This window comes from Saccopteryx leptura, chromosome 2, assembly GCF_036850995.1.
Source record: "Saccopteryx leptura isolate mSacLep1 chromosome 2, mSacLep1_pri_phased_curated, whole genome shotgun sequence".
NCBI classification, from domain to species: Eukaryota; Metazoa; Chordata; class Mammalia; order Chiroptera; family Emballonuridae; genus Saccopteryx; species Saccopteryx leptura.
Window position 1 is genome coordinate 319,971,764 of NC_089504.1, and position 10,148 is coordinate 319,981,911.

General features: G+C 43.1%; 1 long non-coding RNA gene across 1 annotated transcript; it reads right to left on the bottom strand.

Annotated features, from left to right (window-relative positions):
• Window positions 1–3,912: 3,912 nt before the first annotated feature.
• LOC136393573 (uncharacterized) lies at window positions 3,913–4,998 on the bottom strand. The gene is made up of 3 exons (XR_010749100.1): window positions 4,852–4,998; window positions 4,529–4,600; window positions 3,913–4,143 (listed from the first exon to the last, which is right to left on the bottom strand). It is a non-coding gene; the product is annotated as an uncharacterized lncRNA (long non-coding RNA).
• Between the last annotated feature and the right edge of the window lie 5,150 nt (window positions 4,999–10,148).

Below are 10,148 nucleotides of genomic sequence, written 5' to 3' on the forward strand. Positions count from 1 at the left end.
ATAAACAGGGAGAGATTCCTCCTTGTAGTGCTGAATTTCAAACATTCACCTTGGCCAATGATACTTGATGAGCTTAAATAGTTCTCTTGGTTGGAATAGGGACCGCTCTTTAAAACAGACTTGAGTTCTTTCCAACTATGGCCTTAAGTGTGTGGGTTTGGTACGTAGGCTGAACAGACTGTAGGATCATATGCATTTTCACTGTAAAAATGTTTCCCATTTGCTTACAATAAAATCCTGGAGGGGCAGGGGTGTTTCCAAACTCCACTGAGTTGCAGCCTCAGAACTAGAGACCTGGACCATGTGGTCCAAACGCCTCAGTTTACCATGTGGAGGCCCAGAGTCAAGGAAGGAAGTAACCCAGGACTCCCGAAGAATTCAAGATGGAATGGGAGCTGGAATCCAGCTGCCGACATGCCCAGTCTACTGCTTGTATCCTCTCTGTATGAACAGAAGCTGATCTGAAGGACAAAGGATAATAAAAACTATATACCATTATCTTTTTTTTTTTTTTTTTTTTCATTTTTCTGAAGCGGGAAACAGGGAGAGACAGTCTGACAGACTCCCGCATGCGCCCGACCAGGATCCACCCGGCACGCCCACCAGGGGCGACGCTCTGCCCACCAGGGGGCGATGCTCTGCCCATCCTGGGCGTCGCCATGTTGCGACCAGACCCACTCCAGCGCCTGAGGCAGAGGCCACAGAGCCATCCCCAGCGCCCGGGCCATTTTTGCTCCAATGGAGCCTTGGCTGCGGGAGGGGAAGAGAGAGACAGAGAGGAAAGCGCTGCGGAGGGGTGGAGAAGCAAATGGGCGCTTCTCCTGTGTGCCCTGGCCGGAATCGAACCCGGGTCCTCCGCACACTAGGCCGACGCTCTACCGCTGAGCCAACCGGCCAGGGCTATATACCATTATCTTAAGAGCAACTTTGATAGATGCAAATACGCCCCAAAGATATATACTCATATTCTTAGTTGGACATGTATCAAACTTTGCCTGCCTTCAAATGCCACTAGGGACAGTCAATTTGCATTTTCTGAAGCCACCTCAGTGTGCAACTCTGAAAAAAATTAAGAAAAATGGTCAAGCCTGAATGCACACTGAGGTTTCCATGTGCTCAGCTCAGCAGATTCAGGTATGACCCCTGCCGAACTTGGACTCTGAACTGGTACTAACATTCTCTATGCTCAATGACCATTTCACACAATGAATTCATCTGTGCAATTGTGCTTAGCTGTCCTGAGATTAACTCCATGTTTGCATGAAGATCAAAATGCTTACTTTTGGCCCTGGCCGGTTGGCTCAGCAGTAGAGCGTCGGCCTGGCGTGCGGGGGACCCGGGTTCGATTCCCGGACAGGGCACATAGGAGAAGTGCCCATTTGCTTCTCCACCCCCCCTCCTTCCTCTGTCTCTCTCTTCCCCTCCCGCAGCCGAGGCTCCATTGGAGCAAAGATGGCCGGGCGCTGGGGATGGCTCCTTGGTCTCTGCCCCAGGTGCTAGAGTGGCTCTGGTCGCGGCAAAGTGACGCCCCGGAGGGGCAGAGCATCGCCCCCTGGTGGGCAGAGCGTTGCCCCTGGTGGGCGTGCTGGGTGGATCCTGGTCGGGCGCATGCGGGAGTCTGTCTGACTGTCTCTCCCCGTTTCCAGCTTCAGAAAAATACAAAAAAAAAAATGCTTACTTTTAAAAGTTTAGTCTTCTTCCATTTGTGTCTTATCTGGGGGGGTATTCACGCTTGGAATTTCCTGGGCTTTTCTTTTAAATCTCTTGTAGGGAATGAGAATGTGAGGGCAAGAGCAGGGGGTAGGGTACCTTACCTTTTATTGCTCTCTTTTTGGGAAACAATTGGCAACCATTCTTCTCTGTTTTGATATCTTCTTGTCAAAGGCAACCTGAACATGACCTAGAATTCTGCTTTATTGAAAAATTTGTTTCTATTGCATGATCATTCATATACAGTAAAGCAGGGGTCCCCAAACTTTTTACACAGGGGGCCAGTTTACTGTTCCTCAGACCGTTGGAGGGCCGGACTATAAAAAAAAAGTATGAACAAATCCCTATGCACACTGCACATATCTTATTTTAAAGTAAAAAACAAAACAAAACAAAACGGGAACAAATACAATATTTAAAATAAAGAACAAGTAAATTTAAATCAACAAACTGACCAGTATTTCAATGGGAACTATGGGCCTCCTTTTGGCTAATGAGATGGTCAATGTGCTCCTCTCACTTACCACCAATGAAAGAGGTGCCCCTTCCAGAAGTGCGGCAGGGGCTGGATAAGTGGCCTCAGGGGGCTGCATGCGGCCCGCGGGGCCGTAGTTTGGGGACCCCTGCAGTAAAGAGTACACATTTGAAGCGTCCATCTCGATAGATTTTTAGCATACACATATACTCTGCTTTGCTTATTCCTTCACTTGGCAGTGAGATGGCTGCTCTGGGTTTTTCCAAGGCCTGCTGCATCCAAGTGGGGTATTTGGAGTGCTGGAAGGGCGATGGTGCGATTCATGTCAAAAGGATTTACTTTCTCCCTTTTCACCTCACCTGCACTCTAGCCACAAGTTCTGGGAGAAATGTTGGAAGGCACACTGCACTTTCACTCACAGTGGGGATCTGCAGCGAAAAGGGACACATCTGAATGGGGTGGGGTGTTTCCACTTAATCATTACTACTGCTGACATCAGTGAAAACCAAGTAATGTGTACCGTCTGCATGGGCACCTGCAATGAGTGGAAACGAGGCCAGACTCTCGGCAAGCATTACTGTGAGGTAGGGGACAAACATACAACAACACCGAGAAGGGAAAGCAGAGTGGCTTGTATTTCGGCTTCAGTGTACTACTGTTTTTTGGTGTGAAAGAGTCCAAACTGCCCTGGCTATTTAAAAAACAATGTCGGGAGAGGAGTGGTTGCTTTCTAGCCTCCCAGTGGGAGCCCAGGACACAAGGCAGCCTCGAGAACAAATACATCCTTCCCTGAAATAGGAAGCCAACTGTTGACTTCCATAGTAATGCTCTGCAAGGGCTTACAAGGTGAGTTGCAGCTCCTGAGCGTTGGACTGGCCCCTAGGTTTGTCTCAAAAGGCTCCTTCCGGAGGAAGGAAAGTCCTGAGGCTCTTGGGTCGAGCACTGGCTCAAACAAGAAATTAGATCAAGTAGAACCTCCTCCGTCTACAAGCTGAACTAGCTCAGGCAAACACTCAAGGCAGCTTCTCAACAAAGATGGCAATATGATTGTTTCAACCTGAACAGCAATCACAACCTGGCTTCAAATCATTGTGTGGAGTTTGAAAATATGTTATAAAAGTAAAATTCATTTTTAAACCCTATGATTATCCATCTTAACCACTTTACTGCACACTCTCAACTCCCATCCCTCCTTCACTTGATCATAGTCCTTTGGCAAAACCTCACCGGGTCAGATCTAACTTGCCACTCACTGAGTGCCTGACCCTGTGCCGCTGGGTGAGGGTGGAGAAAAACACACAGCTATGCTGGCGGCTCACACTTTAAAGTTACAGCCTCAAACCTCAAGTGGCGCCTGCTGCTGCCAGGCAATCATATTATGCAGCCCTAGTCAATATATATTAGCATATTCCACTCAATCAGTCTTTGTTAAATGAATGGATTGAATAAATGAGTTTTAATTAGGGTCCCCATTGATGCTTTCCCAAGTTTGAAAGTGAATTTTATTTTAAAAACTTTTTAAAAGAAACTTTTATTGATTGATTTTAGAGACAGAAAGAGAGAAACATCGATCTGTTGTTCCACTTACTTATACATTCACTGGTTGATTCTTGCATGTGCCCTGACCGGGAATCAAAACTGCAACCTTGGAGTTTTGGAACAATGCTCTAATCAACTGAGCTACCCAGACAGGGCAAAAAACTGTTTTATTTAAATGAGCACCGGCCTTGGACCCAGATGACTCATATCCAAGTCCCAATACTGCTGCTTACTAGCTGGGCCATCCTAAGTGAGTCACATTTCCTCTCCAGAACTCACTAGCTTGTATAAAATGAGGCGGCTGCACCAGGTAGTGGATGGAGAGTCTCCCTAGATGGTTGAGTGAGTGATATGAGGCCACTACCTTCTTCTGACGTTCACTCATCTGCGATTCTTCTCTGAGCCACGCAAGTCCACAGCTGGGTGCAATCAGGAGAAAGAAAGGAGGTCACACACAAAGGGAAACACTTGCAGGAGGACCCCCTTCTCTTCTTCATTGGTCTTTGATGTTACTTTCTGGTTGGGTAGCTAGACACAGATTCCAAAGTAGGCAAACCTCTCACACTTAAGAGCAACAGTGACTTTGACTGTGAGCCTACTTCAAACAGAGGATAGCAGAGCGATGATGTTGAACTGGGATTCGGGCACCCAGAGTCTCACCCAGCTCTCTCACTGATCATCCAGGCCCTCCCTCCTCCTAGGCCTCAGTTTCCTCATCTCTGTAATGAGTGAGTTCAAGTTCACTAAGCCTTTGCTTGGCTTCGCCATTTCCCAGAACTGGTGGCATCTATTTCCATTTCTCACCTGCCTGGCCAGTTTCAGGTCAGAACTGGCACAGCACTGGCAAGGTTATGATTTCACAAGCCCCAAAAGATGCTGTTTGCAAGTAAATGATAGAGGCATTAGGAACACTGCAGGGAAGCAGCAGGTCTTGAACAAAAGTGAGAATCTGGAATTGTAAGAGGAACAGAAAGATGTTGACGGTAAAAACACCTGGCCTTGAGTTTAAAACCAGCTGGGCAAGGGACCACTGCCTGCAGGAGACCCACAGGCACTTATCCCCAGTGTGTGGTATGGCAAGCAGTTTAGGGCTACATGGGAAAATCATTAGAAACAAATAGCCTGACCTGTGGTGGTGCAGTGGATAAGGCATCGACCTGGAACGCTGAGGTCGCAGGTTCGGAACCCTGGGCGTGCCTGGTCAAGGCACATCTGAGAAGCAACTACGAGTTGATGTCTCCCGCTCCTCTCCCTGTCTCTCTCTTTCTCCTCTCTAAAAATCAATAAATAAAATCTGAAAGAAAGAATAAAAGGAAGAAAAGTCTTTAGTGAGAAAGAAATTTTCCATTATTTTTCTGTCTTTCTGATCACTTTAAGGGGTCTGTTACTGTGTCAAAACATTTTAATAACCCCAAGCCTTTGGTAACCTGTCCCTTCCTCCCTGACAACACTCTCCCCTGGACCCCACTTTTGTATGAAAAACAAAGAGTTTATACTTGTAGTATTATTTATTAATTATTGGATTATTCATATGTATATGAACAACAGTAAACCTACTTTTGCCCACCCTTGTACTTTAAATTTCATTTTTTAAAAAACTTTTATTTATTCATTTTACAGAGAAGAGAGAGAGAGAAGGGGGAAGAGCAGGAAGTATTAACTCCAATATGTGCCTTGACCAGACAAGCTCAGGGCCTCAAACCGGCAACCTCAGGGTTCCAGGTCAACGCTTTATCCACTGTGCCACCACGCATCAGGCCACCCTTGTACTTCAAAACTCTGTATGTAAATGGTACCCTTCAAATTTGGCTCATTAAACAGGAAGAAAAAAGACTCAGATGAAAAATGTACAGTTTCAAAAAAGACTTTAGGCAAAACACTTCCTTAGAAGGTAGCCTGATTTAAAAGAGGTAAAATTCAATCAGGAGGCAGATGAAGTTAAATACAAGATTCGTCTTCCTCTTCCAGGGGTATATTCAAAGAATGTTTCACAATACAAATTAAAAAAAATTTTTTTTTTAATTAAAGAAGAGGGGAGGAGACAGAGGAACAGACTCCCGCATACCTACACTGGGACCCACCTGCAAGCCCACTAGGGGGCGATGCTCTGCCTATCTGGGGCATATTTCTTTTTAGTGCCTGAGGCAGAGGCCATGGAGCCATCCTCAGTGCCTGAGGCCAACTCTCTCGAACAAATTGGGCCATGGCTGTGGGAGATGGGAGAGAGAAAAAAAGAGAGAGAGAGAAAGAAGAGGGGAAGGTGTGGAGCAGATGGTCGTTTCTCCTGCCTGCCCTGACCCTGAATGGAACCCAGGACATCCACACACTGGGCTGATGCTCTACCACTGAGCCAACCAGCCACGGCCCACAATACAGATATTTTTATTATTAGACCCTACCAGAAAGTTCTTTGGGGAAACTATATTATGATCTGCTCCCAGAATCTCATCCAAGGAAAGAGTAGCAATTTTTCTAGAGACAAAGATAAACTTAATAACAAGTTAAGTTTGGCCTGAACTGTGGTGGTGCAGTGGATAAAGCGTTGACCTGGAACACTGAGGTTGCCAGTTTGAAACCCTGGGCTTGCCTGGTTAAGGCACATATGGGAGTTGATGCTTCCTGCTCCTCCCCACTTCCTCTCTCTCTTTCTCTCTCTCTTTCTCCTCTAAAATGAATAAAATAATAACAAGTTAAGCTCTATCTAGTTCAAACATTACAATCAAGTTGCTATAGCAATAAAAAGACCCTTTTGTGCAATTATGGAACAATAAACAAAAACAAGGTTAAAAATATATATATATAAACAATAAGGTATTACCTTAGCTGAAAAAGTATTTTAATAATACCACTGGTCTTAAATCTTATGTTTTATACTTAAAAAGAGTAAATATATAGGATATACTAAAATCAGGCCTTGAGGTTGATATTTAAATTTTACTTTTCTTATTTATTGGCTACTATACTGTAAAAAAATAATTTACTGAAGTGCAATTCATTTGAACCAAAAGATAGTACTAAAATTGAAATTACATAGGAATGAGAGAACAATCTATTCCTGCATTTATGTATGATATAGAAACAGAGTAGTACTTCCTGGCATGGTGAATACTAGTAAGCCATTTTCTAAGAAAATGAGGTAAATCAGTTTACTGAGGGTAAGTTAAACCAAGAAAATTCCTCATTTCCCATGTAAACAGTTCTACATTTTCTAACCAGTCAAATTATATCTATTTGTAGGATGGTCTTACAAATATTAAAGACTCTGTAAGACCTACAATATAAGTGATGGAAACCGTATGTGGAAAAATAATATGAAATAACCCCCAGTTTATCTTGTAATCACTGAAGTTGCTTAAGATGGGTTTTCAATTTGATAACCGAATTCTATAAATTGCCAAGAGAAAAGGGAAAAATAGGATGGATGCAATAAAATGAGCAAATTACTACTGCATTTCCAATTCTATTAAAGAATTGTGGGGCTGTGCTAGCTTAAACTGCAATCGTGCAAGATAACAGGCCAAATTGTATGCTTTAATACCCATGTTTGTTTGCAACCAGGAATGTCCCATTACAAAGGCCAAAGGAATATACTATACAATCTTTTCATCCTGCATCTCAAATCATGACATAGATTTCTTGCTTATGCTAGTAAGTAACTCTATCAGTCTCTTGCATAACTGCCACTGAAAAACAAGGTATATCTTGGAATAAAGAATGTGAGCTGCCTCTACAGGACACAGAAGGCCATACCAATTTCCACAGACTTTGTCTGGAGCTGTAAACATATGTCCACATGATTATGAGTTACAGGCTTTTGAGAAAGGGGTTTGGAAAAGAAGAAAGGGGATACTATTCCCTAGTATTTTATATAGCAATAAAAATATTCAATGGATTTGGGAGGAGTCTTTGAAAAAAAGAATTATCTTTTCATTTCCAATATTGATTTAATCCAAATTTCATTTACCAAAGCAAACTATGAAATATTTATATCTTTCAACTTCTTCCCACCCTGACCCTGTCCAACCCTCCACGATCAGTCATATTCATATTCTCTAATACTTAGAAAGCCTGGCCTGAGGGTTCCATAAATCTCAAACACCCTGATAGGTGTTGTTGATGGAAACAGGAAAATGCTGCGGCATGACTGCCTTGCAGTGTTTTCTAATTAGCAATAGAAACCTCCCTTTCTCCTTTTGTACTGATTCATGTAAATCTATGGTTTAAATGCTATCCACGCTATCTGTAAGCACCATCAGCTCTCCCTGTCAGTGCCTGAAGTTCAATAAAGAAAAGCAGTAATACTGTGGATACTTGAAGTCAGAGGAGGCTGGAAGGCCAACAAATGGTGTCAGGACATACAGAGGGACTGCTCTTGGTTGTCATTAAAAATCTCATTAAAGCCTAACCAGGCGGTGGCGCAGTAGATAGAGCATCGGACTGGGATGAGGAAGGATCCAGGTTCAAGACTCCAAGGTCACCAGCTTGAGCGCGGGCTCATCTGGTTTGAGCAAAAAGCTCACTGGTTTGGACCCAAGGTCGCTGGGATCCAGCAAGGGGTTACTCGGTCTGCTGAAGGCCCACGGTCAAGGCACATATGAGAAAGCAATCAATGAACAACTAAGAAGTTGCAACGCGCAACGAGAAACTAATGATTGATGCTTCTCATCTCTCTCCATTCCTGTCTGTCTGTCCCTGTCTATCTCTGCTTCTGTAAAAAAAAAAAAAAAAATCTCATTAAAAAAATAATAAATTAATTTTAAAAAATCTCATTAAAAAACACCACTACCACCAAATGAACCTAGAAGATGGCAATTACAATTGGGGCCTTTTGGTCATGCAGGGGAGAAGGTGGCACACAGAGACCTTCCCATGCATAGGATCCTATCGTGCTCTTAAAGCTACTGGGCCAGCATTTCCCGAAACAGTTATCACAAGTACTCAACTGATAGAAAAAGAAATCTAGAAGCGGCTCTTTAAAAATAAAAAAATTTGATTTTTTGAGTTATTTTAGCCCAGTTTCTTTGACAATACCAGTGTCTTCTATCTATTCATTTGCTACTTTCAAAAAGCAGGGCTTTTAAAATAATAGAGTGGTTACAGAATATAAATACATTTGTATAATTTCTCAGGTCTGTATCTTAACTTGGTACTGGGGTAAACAAAATAATGTCTTTTTGTTTAAACCTATAGCATAGAATTCTTTAAGTCTTTCTTGTAAGTTTATATTATTATATTATTAAAACTTCCTGCCTAACCAGGCGGTGGCACAGTGGATAGAGTGTCAGACTGGGATGCGGAGGACCCAGGTTCGAAACCCCAAGGTCACCGGCTTGAGTGTGGGCTCATCTGGTTTGAGCAAGGCTCACCAGCTTGAGCTCAAGGTCGCTGCCTTGAGCAAGGGGTTACTTAGTCTGCTGTAGCCTCCCAGTCACAGCACATATGAGAAAGCAATCAATGAACAACTAAGAAGCTGCAATGAAGAACTGATGGTTCTCATCCCTCTCCCTTCCTGTCTATCCTTATCTGTCCCTCTCTCTGTCTCTGTCACAAAAAAAAAAAAACACACACCCCCCCACACACAAAACAACAACAAAAAACTTCTTTCCTGAGAGTAAATGTTATTCTGGAACCATTAATTGTTCAATTTGTGAATGTGATTGTTTTACACACGGTTATATCCAGTCATTTTCTGCAGCCTGCTCAGATAAATGCTGAAAGGAGTTAAATAAAACTGTCCCAGATGGAACAATATAGCATTAGATCAGGGGTCCCCAAACTACGGCCCGCGGGCCACATGCGGCCCCCTGAGGTCATTTATCCGGCCCCCGCCGCACTTCTGGAAGGGGCACCTCTTTCATTGGTGGTCAGTGAGAGGAGCATAGTTCCCATTGAAATATTGGTCAGTTTGTTGATTTAAATTTACTTGTTCTTTATTTTAAATATTGTATTTGTTCCCGTTTTGTTTTTTTACTTTAAAATAAGATATGTGCAGTGTGCATAGGAATTTGTTCATAGTTTTTTTTATAGTCCGGCCCTCCAATGGTCTGAGGGACAGTGAACTGGCCCCCTGTGTAAAAAGTTTGGGGACCACTGCATTAGATAATACCATTGACAAAGGAATATCTTAGCCAAAGCTACCCCAAGAGTGGTCTTATATACGGCATCAGAACATCCTAAATAAAGGGCATCTGGTATCATCACTCTAGATGGAGACTACACCAAACCTCTGTCATCCAAATCAGTTAGCAGTACACAAGGTTTTTAAAACCAAGTACTATTCAACTTCCTAAAGCATTATGCTCTGCAATACACGATATTTTAAATGACAGACCCAACTTTTCTTAAGGGTTCATCTAAACCCTAATATGCAATGTTTTCTTCCTCAAATAGTATTTCAGATAATATAAGTGATCTTTTAGGAATC